The sequence below is a fragment of the Dipodomys ordii genome, unplaced genomic scaffold, assembly GCF_000151885.1.
Source record: "Dipodomys ordii isolate 6190 unplaced genomic scaffold, Dord_2.0 Scaffold1000000616, whole genome shotgun sequence".
Classification (NCBI taxonomy): Eukaryota; Metazoa; Chordata; class Mammalia; order Rodentia; family Heteromyidae; genus Dipodomys; species Dipodomys ordii.
The window spans coordinates 511,444-524,608 of record NW_012284233.1 but is presented as its reverse complement, the minus strand read 5'-3'; the positions used below and the strand labels follow the sequence as shown (position 1 = coordinate 524,608).

The window sequence follows — 13,165 nt, the reverse complement described above, 5'->3', positions numbered from 1 at the left end:
AGGACATCTTTAAGAATCTTTTGTTGGGCTGGTTTGGTGGAGATGTTTTGTTTCAATTTTTCTCTACTACGGAAGGTTTATATTTGCCCTTCAGTTATGAAGGAGAGTTTAGCTGGGTATAGTATTCTTGGTTGATAGTTGTTTGTTTTTAGGGCATGGCATACATCATTCCACGCTCTTCTTGCTTTGATTGTCTCTGCTGAGAAATCTGAGGTGATTCTAATTGGTTTTCCTTTATAGGTGATTAATCTTTTCTCCTTGACAGCTTTAAGGATCTTTTCCTTGGTCTGAGTTGATCCTGTGTGGATTATAATGTGACAGTGGGATGTCCTATTCTGGTGTGGTCTATTTGGGGTTCTAAAAGCTTCTTGTATCTGAATAGGCCTATCTTTTTGCATATTTGGGAAGTTGTCTGCTAGGATCCTGTTAAACAAATTTCCTAGACCATTAACTTCTGTTTCAAGGTGCTCCTCTACACCCATTATCCTTAGCTTTGCCCTTCTGATGGTGTCTTCCAAGTGTTGGATAGATCTATCATATTTCTTGGACATGTCTTGGATGGTTGTATGTTCTTTCTCTATAATATCTATGCTGTCTTCAGTCCCTGAGATTCGATCTTCTACATGGTCAAACCTGCTGTCAAGACTTTCTACTTTGTTTTTTATCCCTTTTCCTTCTAATTGGTCAGCTATGATGGCTTCAAGTTCTTTATTGAAGCTTATTGTTAGAACTTGTATGAAATTCTTTACTTCCTTAATTTGATGTTCAGTGTTTAATCTCAGATCACTTATTTGATTGTTTATGGTTTCCTTGGACTCCCATTTCTTCTGTTGGGTTCCATTCAGCATTCCCTTTGTGGTCTCCCTGACTTCCTTCAGCTCTTTGTTAATGGATTCCATGAATGCCTTTAGTGATCTTTGTGTATTCTCTTCTTGCTCTCTCAATTACTGTATTACTCTTTGATAAGCCTCTTCCTGTTCCTGGGATTCCTGTAGTTCTCTTTGAGTGTTCTCAGCCTGTTCACGCCATTCCTCCCTTTCTCTTTGAGTATTCTCAAGCTGTTCATGCAAATCCTGTATCCGCTTTTGAGTAGCTTCCTCACGCTTATGATATTCCTTTTGGAATTCCTCCTCTCTCTCCCTATCACGCTCATACAGTGACCTTTGTATGCTTTCAATCTTTTGATTTATCATGTTTGCCAGCAGTGTTTGTAGAGCTATTTGGGAATTCTCCTCTGGATTATTCATTATTTTTTCTGTGCCCTGATTATTGGGATTGGGAATTGAGATACCGGATTTGCCATTTTTTTGTGTTTTTCTGGCTTATTCTGCCCATTTGAGATGAAAATAGCCCCAGTTTTGTGCTAGAACACTATCTTAAGGCAACCATCAACCCAAGTCTGAATTTGCACAGTCAATAGTCTACAGATACAATCTAGTTCAACCGATACATCCATTCAACATCAAACAACTATACCTTTATGGGCTATGAAACGCAAAGAAGAATTTGGAAGACCAGAAATTATTAGGGTTAAGGAGAGATGTGGGTAAAAATTAGGAATAGATTGATGTGGGGAGGCTCAGGGAGAGTTAACTAAGTCTTAATCTCATAGCAGGAAATAAGTTGGGTAGGATGAAAGTAGGGAGAGAGGAAAAAAAGAAAGGGAAAGGGAAAAGAAAAGAGACCAGAACAAATAGAAAGGTAGAAATTAATAAAATTATGTAGAGTCGATAACAATCTATTTAGATAAGAACATGAACTTATTGAGAGAAGGGGAGGTATATAAAGGAGATGTGAAAATTTTAAAAATAAAAATGCTTAAAATATTATATAGGTATAAAGAGGTAGTACTGCTATTAAGGAATTTAAGTCTTAGAGGTTTTGACTTGAGTAATAAATTTGTGGATTAAATGTGTACACAATGGGGGATAGGGTCTAATATTCAATTACGGGTTTATCAGAGGATGTGGAAGACAAGAATTTAGTCATATAAAGAATAATGAAAGAGAGGAGAAGGTGAAACGGATAAGAAAGGAAGAAGAAAAAGATGAGAAGTTCAGTAGAGCTAAACAAAAAACAAAAAGATAATTTAAAAAGAAAAAAAAGAGAAAGAAGACGATAAAAAGAAAGCAAAAACGCACACTCCCGTATCCCCAAAATAATAATTATAAGAGGAAAAGAATGTTACTGGAAAACAATTTTTTTATCAAAAAAGGCAAAGATTAAAGGTTGAAAAAAGTTTTAGCATAGAAAAAAAAGTTTTTTTTATATAAGGTACCAAAAATAAAAACTGAAAAGAAAAGAAGACAAAGAAGAAGAGAAAAAAGAAAAGAAAAAAAAGAAAAACTTCATTGTTTTTTTTTTGGAGGTGTGGGAAAAATCCTGTATCTCCTTGTGTCTGTAACCAGCCTCTTGTTGGAGTCTCTGGTCTGCTTGTGGTCCTGTGGCTTGGTTTTTTTCTTAAGTCAGTTTGTTCGAAAAGGCAGTAAAATGCTCTGCTTTACCCAGGATTTTGCGATCCTCCTCCCAGGCTATTTAATTGGGAGACGGATCTGCTTTGAGTATCACAAAAGAGGGGGATGCAGTGATGAGTCTAGGTTCTGGTAGCTTTTCTGGGGGTGGTTTGTGAAAACCTCACAGAGCCCAGTCTAGAGCCAATCTCAGGGATTCTGTTTACTGACTTTCAATTGCTTGTCGAGGCTGCTAGAGGGAGGGGCAGCTTCTGGCCATGATTACCCAGTGAAGAAACCCACTCCTCAGGCTGGCGCCCGAGCTGGGTGACTTCTCCCTGGGTGGAGCTGAGTCTGGTAGGTCATGCTGCAGTTAAGTTCTGTGACCTGCTAAATGACTCGTTTTATTCCAAGGCCTGAGCTGGAGCTAGCAGCTCTGCCGAGGTTTGTCGGTATCCAAGATGGAGATCACCGGTGCTCGGGAGGGGGAGGGGGGCCTTCCCACCTCTGCTCTCTGAGAAGGAGTGAGGATGTCAGGCTTCTACTCACGCCAAGTCTTAGTTCCTGGGTCGTCTCTAGTCTGTGAACTACAGGATGAAGATGTCTGCTCCTTGTCGGTTCTTGCTGGTGATGAGTAGAATCCGCTCGCCTGCTGCCTCTGGCTCCTTTGTCCTGGACTCTCTGTTGCTCAGGTTTGGCGGCTGGGCTCGCCCGCCACCGCCACAGCTGCCGCTGCTGGGGCGGCTTCTGGCAAGGGCTCAGAAGTGTCTCCTTGCCTAGGTTTCCTTCTCTGGTCTAACTCTCTGTCCTGTGATGGCACACTTGGTGTAATTCTCTGTCTTAGGACTGTTCACTGGAACTCTAAAACTGCTTTCTATGAGAGAGTTTACTTAGACTCCAGCTTCTCCTCCGCCATCTTCCCAGACTCCCTCGGTCCTCTGTTTTTTACCTAGGCCAAGATCACAATTTTTTTATATAAGCCATATATCTCCTTCATAGCTGGGATTGCATTTGCATACCACTATAGTCTTTAAGTGTGAATTAAGTTGAGAGGAGAGCTTGCTAACTTGTTTTTATTTTTTTCATCCAACTTGGCCTTCAAAAATGAAATCCTTCCCTCTGAAATTACAGGAATGTTTAGGTACAAAGTTAGAAAGACTTTGACTCAAGGAACAAAACAAAACAGTTGAGCCTGAGAATATATGCTTGTAGTCTTCACAATGAGAAGTTCAGGTAGAAGAATTAAGGTCCAGGAGGGAGGAGGATTGGTGGAAGGGGGGGGAGGATGGGAAGGGTAAACAAAGGAGGAGGCTACAATGCTTGATAAGAAATGTATTCATTATCTTGCCCATGTAATTGTAACCCCTCTGTACAGTATTTTCACAATAAAAAAGAGGAATTAAGGTCCATTCTGACCTGTGCAAAAGTTTTGAATCCCTAAGTAAAGAATACTTAAACATTAGAAATTACTTATGGATATAGCTCAGTAGTGGAGCACTGCCTAGCAAGCAAAAGACCATGAATTCTAATCAGTTATTTGTTAAAGGGGTGGTGGGAAGAAGAGGAGGAGAAAGAAGAAGAAGAAGAAGAAGAAGAAGAAGAAGAAGAAGAAGAAGAAGAAGAAGAAGAAGAAGAAGAAGAAGAAGGAGAAGTAGAAGAAGAAGAAGAAGAAGAAGAAGGAGAAGGAGAAGAAGAGGAGGAAGGAGAAGAAGAGGAGGAAGAGGAAGAGGTGGAGGAGGAGGAGGAGGAGCAGGAGGAGCAGGAGGAGTAGGAGGAGCAGGAGGAGGACAACAACGGTGAGGAGGAGGAAGGAGAAGGATGAGGACGAGGAATAAGATGCGAAATGAAACTTGTCATTAATTTACAAGTTTCCAAGACAGGGTCTATTATTTTAGATGTCTTCAAGAAGAAGAAAAGAATGGTGGCAGGGGGAGAGGGATAGATGGTGAGAGAGAGAGAGAAATAGAGAGAGAGACAGCAAAGAGGGAGGAAGGGAAAGAGGGAGGAAGTAAGAGGTAGAGAAAGAGAAATGGTAATCAATGAATAAAAGACTAGAAGAGAAAAATATCTGAACACACAACCATGAAGTAAGACTTGCATAATACCTATTTCAACAAAAAAAATAGAAAGGAGACAGGGAGAGAAGGGATTGCGGAGAATGAGAGAGGGTGGGGAGGAAATAGGGAGAGAGGGTGAAGGAGAGGGATGGAGAGAAATTATAATCAGTGAATACAATCTTAGATAAAAAGGTCTAAAAACATACACATGAAGTAAGACTTTTATGATATCTGTAAAGATGCTTCCTCTATTTCTGTTTCCTTCCTGAATCTCACCCACCTGGATAGATGGATTTATTACTGTTGCTTTCATAGATGTGAATGCAAGTGGTTTCAGACCTTTGGTTGCCTCACTTACTTTATTTTTGTAAATTATAACTTATTAATTGAGGAAAAATACTTATGAAACACATTTTAAAATAGTTATTGATTCTGAGAAAAGTTATTTGCCATGAAAAAAAATGTGTGTAAAGATTTCTTTTAAGTTTTACTCAAATCTTTAAACACTGATGATGTCATTGGCGTGGACTCTCATACAAAGGAGGGACTATTTACCATAAAGGGGATTTGAAGACCAGGGACTGTAAATACCCAGGCTAAAGTCAGTCATAAGCACACATACGATATAAAACCAGCACTGTATTCCATAACGGAGCTCCTCATTCACGTAGTTGTTTCACTTCAGAATTCCTAGATGAAAGCCTACAGAAGGTGCAAGATATAGCACAGAGTGTTTTGTATTCACATTTTGGGTTCATTCTGGGTGCTCATGGACAAGCTCTTGTAATGCACCCAGCTTCCCTACCAAGGAGGACACTTCTATCCATCTCCAGTCACCTGCAAACCCACAGCAATGTCCAGCCAGACATTATGTTTCCAAAAGCCCAGCCATAACAACTCCTTTGTCATTCTGTGAGCCCACAATGCTTTGCTCTCTCTCCTACATTTCTGTGTCTATATTCTTTGCAGTTATTCTTATTTTATAAGCCAACACTGTAGTACCCCAATACTTTCCTATAGTTCATAGTTCTTTCTATTGAACTTCCCTCTTGTTTAAATTACTGGGTGGATTCTTTCCCCTGACTAATCTGTGACTGATACACCATCCAAAGCCATCTGTCTTCTAAGGACTATTAAGACTGGCTCTTAGCTTTACATTTACTGAAGAATGGAGATCCATGTCTTGAAGATTAACGACTGCTTTAGTGCACAGAAGTATTTAATAAGGTCTTTTAAAACATAATTTTAAGGCACAGAAGTATTTAATAAGGTCTTTTAAAACATAATTTTAAGGCATTTCTCTTCTGGTCTATTTTCCAGAAAACAAATATTTAGAACCTGATTGAAGACTGTACAGAATGGCAATTGGTGCCTGTTCATGATATACTAAATATCTTGCAAGAACCCCATGTTTATGTATATATAGAGAGAGATAGAGAGCATTTATACAATGCATGTGCAAGCCAGGAGATCTAAGCAGTGTTGTGGCCTGGGCAGAGACTAGAACACAGTTGGGAGATCTAAGCAGTGTTGTGGCCTGGGCAGAGACTAGAACACAGTTGGTCCATAAATTTATTATAAAATTTAAAGTTTTCTTTTCTTTTCTTTACTTTTGTTAAAGTTTTACATAAATTTATTATAAAATTTAAAGTTTTCTTTTCTTTTACTACAGGATGTTCGTTTATTTGTTGTTCTTCTGGTATTAGTGCTTGGACTCAGTGTCTCAAAATCTCTTAGCCTTTTCACTTAAAGCTGGCACTCTGAGGCTTGAGCTAAAAATCCACTTCTGGATTTTTAAAGTAGCTATTTGGGTATAAAAATCTCACAAACTTTTCTGCCCTAGCTAGCTTCAAATCACAATCCTAAAATCTCGGCCTCCTTGAATACTTAAGATAACAAGAATGAACCCAACAATGCTTGGAAAAAAATAACGTTTCTTATTAAATGATGTTTCATATTTCCTCTCCTACGAGTCTTGGTAAACTGAATATATCATTAGAGAGGTACATTGAATTCCCCATCCAAGATCACAAAATCAGCTATCAATATTGCTACAATCAGAACCATAGTTATTTGAGGAAAATCTTCAGTCCTGAAAGTTAACAACAATAACAACAAAACTTTCCAAACTATTAGCAAGTATATGTCTATAGCAAATCCATTTGTCAATGTCATATTCATCACCAAGGCCTGGATTCTTGTCCAAGATCATATATAGATTTTATCACTTTTGATTTTCCACTCAAAGTGGTAGCTCTACCACTTGAATCACACTGCTACTTCTTGGCTTTTGTGTTGGTTAACTGGAGATGTGTCTCTTGAGCTTTTCTGTTAGACTTTGTGGAATATTATGGTCATCAGAATGTAAATGAAGTAGAGATGCTATGATTAATTCTGAACATATTTTCTGCATGTTCCATGTTCTTTTTCTATGAAATTTGGGCATTGAAATCCTCCAGTGGTTTTAAATAGAGACCATTTTCAAGTTGGTAAAAGTCGTGATCATTCCCATTTTGGACACACAATAAGTGTAAGTTGATACAGATGTAGAAGAAATACTTCACCTTTTCAAATAAAGCATATCTGGTTAACTCAGTAAGTTTTGATATCATGGTAGTATCACCTGTAGTCAGAGACGACATTTCAAGGGTAAAGTAAGAACACATGGTGTATTCTGTCTGGTATCACTTCTTGTGGTGGTGATGGTGATGATGGATGTGTTTGAGCTCAGCGACTTAATTTCTGACTCAGCTTTCTTTCTTTATTTTTTTTAATGTGAAATTACTGTACAGAGGACTTACAATTACATGGGAAGATAATGAGTACACTTCTTATCAAGCATTGTAGCCTCCTCCTTTATTTACCCTTCCCATCCCTTCCCATCCTCCCCAACGCCCCCCATCGTTCCGCCTCCCCCCCCGCCCAAAAGTTGTAAATTTCGTTTTCAACATAACGACTTGTACATCTCATTGTTGCAAGGGCTCCACCTGTATCCCTATGGAAACGATTTGTCACCTTCCCCTCCAAAAATTATACCCACATCAAATACAGTGAAAGCTGGGATTATACTGTAGGGGAGGGACATAAAAAGCAACAAAGAAATAATCTTATAAATGCGTTAGAAAAATTCACATTGACTCAGCCTTATTGTTCATGGCTGAGGCTCATAGCTAGAACCATCACAAGCATTTTGCTAGTTCATCAGAGATGGAGAGTCATGCGGTCTTATTCCTATACAGGCTTTGAACTTCCCTCTTCCAGATATCTGCCTTTGAGTACCTAGCATTATGAAAACATGACCCACTGTGGCCTAGTTTTAGTTTAATTTTATAATGCACCAGTCAATAATGATGAATTCTAGGTTCAAAAAAGGGGAACAAAATTCGATAAGTATATTTTATTGCGTTTATCCACAAATGACTTTCTTCTGCACTGGGTAATGGGAATCACAGCAAGATGTCAATTATAACAAAGAATAGAAACTTTGGCAGAGAAATTTGTAAAATGTCACATCAGGTAGGTCTGCTTGCTAATAACTTTTCAACTTTTAGTAATGTAGATCCACGAGTTAAAACATCATCAAGTTTAAGGGAAAATGTAAATTTATCAGTTCATAAAAAAGACTTTTCTTTTTTTCTTTTTTTCAGTGGTAGAGTGCTTGCCTTGCATGCCTGAGGCCCTGGGTTCGATTGGTCAGCACCACATAAAAAAAGACTTTCCTAATGAAGTTCCTCTGATATTGTTATTAGAATATGTGGGTAGATAGCTACCACCGGGTTCATTGTGTAATTTGGATAATATGATGATATTTTCTCATTCCTGTGAGCTTGAGTCTACTTCAATATTGCCCCCACATCACTCATACATGTATCGTGAGTATGTAGAATGCTTCATTTGTTTATGATGTTTAAGAACATGCACAAGTTTAATATGCTAGAAATTGCCTTTAAATCTAAAAATCAGATTCATTTTCAGACTTTCAATGCCTTTGCAGTTAATCCTTATAAATTGCATATATTATTAACTCCAGTGCATGATAATACATTTGGGATGGATTGTTAACACAAAGATAGGTTGGGGTAACCCATGTTCAAATCAACTCAGTTTCCTCTCACACACAATAACATCTTTAAGTTGCTAGACTGGGTGAAAAGTAGGTTCAGTTACAACTTGGTGAGAAACTTCTTTAGTGGGAGTAATGAAGATATATTTCTATGAAATTTACCTGTAAGAGTTTTGACAAATTCCCATCACAATGCTCAGATTTTAATAATTTCTGACATCCGAGGAAAAGAGATGCTCCCAAAATATCTTGTTCTTGGCAAGAATGGGCTTCTGGTTAAGAAAAACTGTGCCACTATTGTGTGATTTGAAATAGGGAAAGGATTGTTTGAAAACCCAGCCTCTTCTTGCCTTTCTGTCATGTATTAGGAAAGTCAAAACTGAAAATTTTGGAGTAGAAAGGAAGACAGAGAGGAAGAGAGAGAAAGAGAAAGAGAGAGAGACTGGGGTGATGGTTCTGGGACGGAGAAAACAGAGGGAAACGGAAAGCAAGAGAAACTTAGGTATAAAATACAAAGCAAATATCTTTACAGATACCTTTCAAACCTACCACAGGGTTTGGGTATAAGTGATTGATGGTGATATAACAAAGGCTATATAACAGCAAGGTGTTTTATTTTCCCCAAATCCAGCAGGGGGAATAAATAAAACAAGAATATAAAAAGTAAAGAACTTTTAATACCTACAAGTACAGCAAAGATGAAAAAATCTTAATGCCCAGCCAGATAAATATAAATCCTCATACTACTGGCGTTTTTTACTTGTATTCTATGTACTTGATGCATTTGTCTTTTCACAAAAATTTAATAGACACTAAGGGCCAGGTTCAGAAAATATGTATGAATTTTTAATCCAATATAACAATTTTCAGATTGACAATTTCAAAGAATTATATAATCATAATTACTACATGGATGGAACAAATTGGACATCATGAATTAAACATACAGGTAAGGAGAGAGACAGTAACATTAGAAAGAATTTTTAAAATATCACTGACGATATTAGTATAAAACAGAAAACAAAAGACTTTGATGAACTCATCAGTGTAGTGGGAAAAATACATATGAAGATATCAGTGAGCTTAAAGACTTTTCAATAGACAGTTACCAATCTGAAATTGAGGAGATAGAAAAAGGAATGAATTAAAAGAAATAAAATATTCAGCATCTATGTGATAATTATTGAAGGTATCATATATGTATAATGAATACCAGAGAAGCAAGAATACAAAGGCCAGAACAGCTGATCAAATGATAATAGTTGAAAATTAAACAAAATTTATATGAAATTCCAGAAGCTTACAGAAAACAAAGCAAATATTTTAAAAAATCATATTTTAATGGCAGAACACCAACAGCAGAAATAAAAAAGTCACCCACCACACAGTGAGACCATTGGCAGATATTCATAGCAGCATATCAAAAAGGAACAATCACTATGTGCACATGTTCTTATAAAATAATATTTAAAGAAATGAATTCCAAGAGATGGAAATGAGATTTTTGGTGTTGGTGCTGCTGTTTTTGTTATTTTCCTTTATTTGTCATTTGAAGGATGGGGGGGCACAGAAAAGGTGGGACAAAGGGAGAACAAATGCAGCAGTGGTATTCATTAGACAGTATGTAGAAAATGAAGTGACTGTCCCTCAATAGATGAATAGATCAAGAAAATGTGATATATGCTGGGTGCCAGTGGCTCATGCTTATAATCCTAGCTACTCAGGAAGCTGAGATCTGAGGATTGTGTTCAAAGCCAGCCTGGGCAGGACAGTCCTTGACACTCTTATCTCTAATAAATCAACAGAGAAACCAGAAGTGGCATGTAGTTCAAGTGGTAGAGCTCTAGCCTTGAGCTGAAGAGCTAAGGAACAGTGCTCAGGCCCAGATTTCAAGCCCCATGACCAACCAAAAAGAAGATATATATGAATTCAATACTTCTATCAGAAAGAATGACACGGTCCCATTTGGAAGGACTTGGAAAAAAAATCATATTAAGTGAAATAAGCCAGACCCAAAAGAACATAGGTCCCATGGTTTCCCTTATGTGTAATAAATAGTATACATCTAGGATAATCTTAGCAGATGAGCAGAATAGCTCAATAGCTATGTACATATGATCATATAAGATGATGCTAAGAAAAATGAATCCCAAGATATGGGCACAGGAGGTTTTTCTTTGTTGTTGTTGTTTTTTTAATGTACTATGTGGATTTTTTTTGTTTCTTTTACATGAACTTTCCCCTATGGTATAATTCCTGTTGTCACTGTATTTGATTTTGGTACCCTGGGTATTGTATAAATGTTTATATCAATTAGGGAAGGGTAACAAAAAATGGTGATTCAAAGGACAAAGATGAGAACCAATTCAACCGTGATACTCACAAAACCGTATGTTGGAAATGTTCTGTACAACTTTGGGGGAGGGCTTGGGGGAAGGGAAAGCAGGAGAAAAATGAAGGCAGGAGTAAAAAGTTAGCAAGAAATATACTGACTAACTTACTTATGTGATGTAACCTCTAGGTACAACACCTGGATAATAAAATTTAAATTTAAATTAAACTAAAACTGTGAGTAGGGATGGGAGAGAAAAACTGGGAGAGAGCAAAGGAATGGCTGGCAGAGTTCAAAAGGAAATACATTTATTATCTGACTTACATAATTATAACATTACCTGTACAATACATCTGTGTATTAGCTGAACAGTAATAATAAAATATATTTTTAAGAGAAAAAGAAAGACTGTCTGGTTCTAACACAATGTCTCTTAGCTGTGGTGAGTCAGAGGGAAAGTGGAAGAAAAAATGAGGGAGGGGTAACAATGCTTGACAAGAAATGAACTCACTACCTTACTTATGGAATTATAAAGCCTCTTTGCATCACCTTTACAATAAAATTAAATTAAATTTAAAAAAGAAAGAAAATCACACATAGTGGAGCCTTACTTCAGAGGGACAAAGATAAAGATTTTATCAAAATCTTCTAAATTTTTCCAAGCAACAATTAAATGGAGGAGAATATTTAAAGTATGGAAGAAAGACATAACAAAATAGAGCAAAACTAAAACAGAAAGACAAGTTTAGAATCTCATATTCAACAAAATTCTTATGAGAAGAAAACATTGTCGGGCATACGAGAACAATAACAAAAACAGTGATTTTTTTTCTTTGTGTGTTGTGGGGCTTGAACTCTAGGCCTGGTTACTGTCACTGAGCTCTTCAGCTCAAGGCTAGAACACTACCACTAGAGCCACAGTGCCACTTCTGGCCTTTGTATTTTTTTTTGTTTTTGTTTTTACTGTTTATATGGTGCTGAGGAATCCAACCCAGGGCCTCATGTATTGGAGGCAACCACTTGACCACTCTGAGCCACCTTCCCAGCCTCAAAAGTGAGTGAATTTTGTCCTTCATCTTCCCAGATTCATCCATCAATGTTTTTCAGAAGGAACAAAGAAAGAGGTCATCTTAAATGTCTTTCAAGATGATCTTGGTAATTCTAAATAAATTTTGATGAAATGGCATTGTTTAGTGTGACACAATTCAATGAATGGACAGTCATGGTGTTAGTGACCTCTTCTGGAGAGATTATGTGTAAATAAATCTCAATCCCTATTAGGTTGGAAAAGCTCATGACCAACAACGTCTGCAGAATCCCACTCCCAGCTAGTCTTTTAGATGAGGCTGATTGTCCATTGCTCCCCTTAGAGTTCATAATCAAATTTGAACCATGAAGCCTTGTATTTGCCCTGGTTACTAGCCTCGAATTCACTGGTTAGAATCCTAGCTGAGGCCATTCTTGATCATCCTTGTCTATAGTTTTCACGCGTTCACAGCTGGAGAGTATTCACTATGTTTAGTCCTGCAAATTAGACTCTGACTTTCCAGTATAAAATTACAAATTTGTTTCTTTTCACATGTTGTCATAAATTTCTTATAAGGACCCAAATAATAGTCATCCCTGGGCAAATGAGTCCATCAACAATGAGGAGAGGACTCTGGAGGTAGTTTGGATCTTAAAATATGAAAAATAGCATTTTCGCTTAGATGCCTTTCTGAATAAATCTAATTTAAAATAAACTAAGTATAAAACTGGGCACTGGTGGCTCATACCTGTAGTCCTAGCTACTCAGCAGGCTGACATCTCAGATCATGACTCGATTCCCACACAGGTATATAAATCTGTAAGACTCTTATGTGGCTGCAATGGTAAAGCACTAGCCATGAGCATAAAATTTAAGGAACAATAACACTGAGTCCCTGAGTTCAAGTCCCATTACTGAAATAAATAGATTAGTAAATAAAATAATTTATTAATCAACTAAATATAGCTACTCTGTGGCTGTACATTTAAGAGATAATTTTCTAAACATTCCAGAGAGAACATGAGATGAAATAAAGTCATATATGTTGATGCTTGGTTTTGTTATCAATGCCATGAGAATGTATCAAAGAGTTTGATCTAGAATAAATGAGTATATTGATTGAACTCTATTATTCCTGACAACTGAGATGACAGTTTGAATATCTGATGAATAAAATCATGTATTGATTCTTATCTAAATGACAGGTGTTCACTTTTCAAAAAGGAAGATGAAGAT

At 37.2% G+C, this 13,165-nt stretch overlaps 1 pseudogene across 1 annotated transcript in view; it reads right to left on the bottom strand.

Moving 5' to 3' along the window:
* Positions 1-6,502: 6,502 nt before the first annotated feature.
* LOC106002763 overlaps positions 6,503-13,165 on the bottom strand; it is a 130,199-nt pseudogene continuing 123,536 nt past the window's right edge. Inside the window, exon 3 of the transcript XR_001175954.1 lies at positions 6,503-6,599. The product of XR_001175954.1 is annotated as an uncharacterized LOC106002763 (transcript). The remainder of the gene's footprint in view (positions 6,600-13,165) is intronic.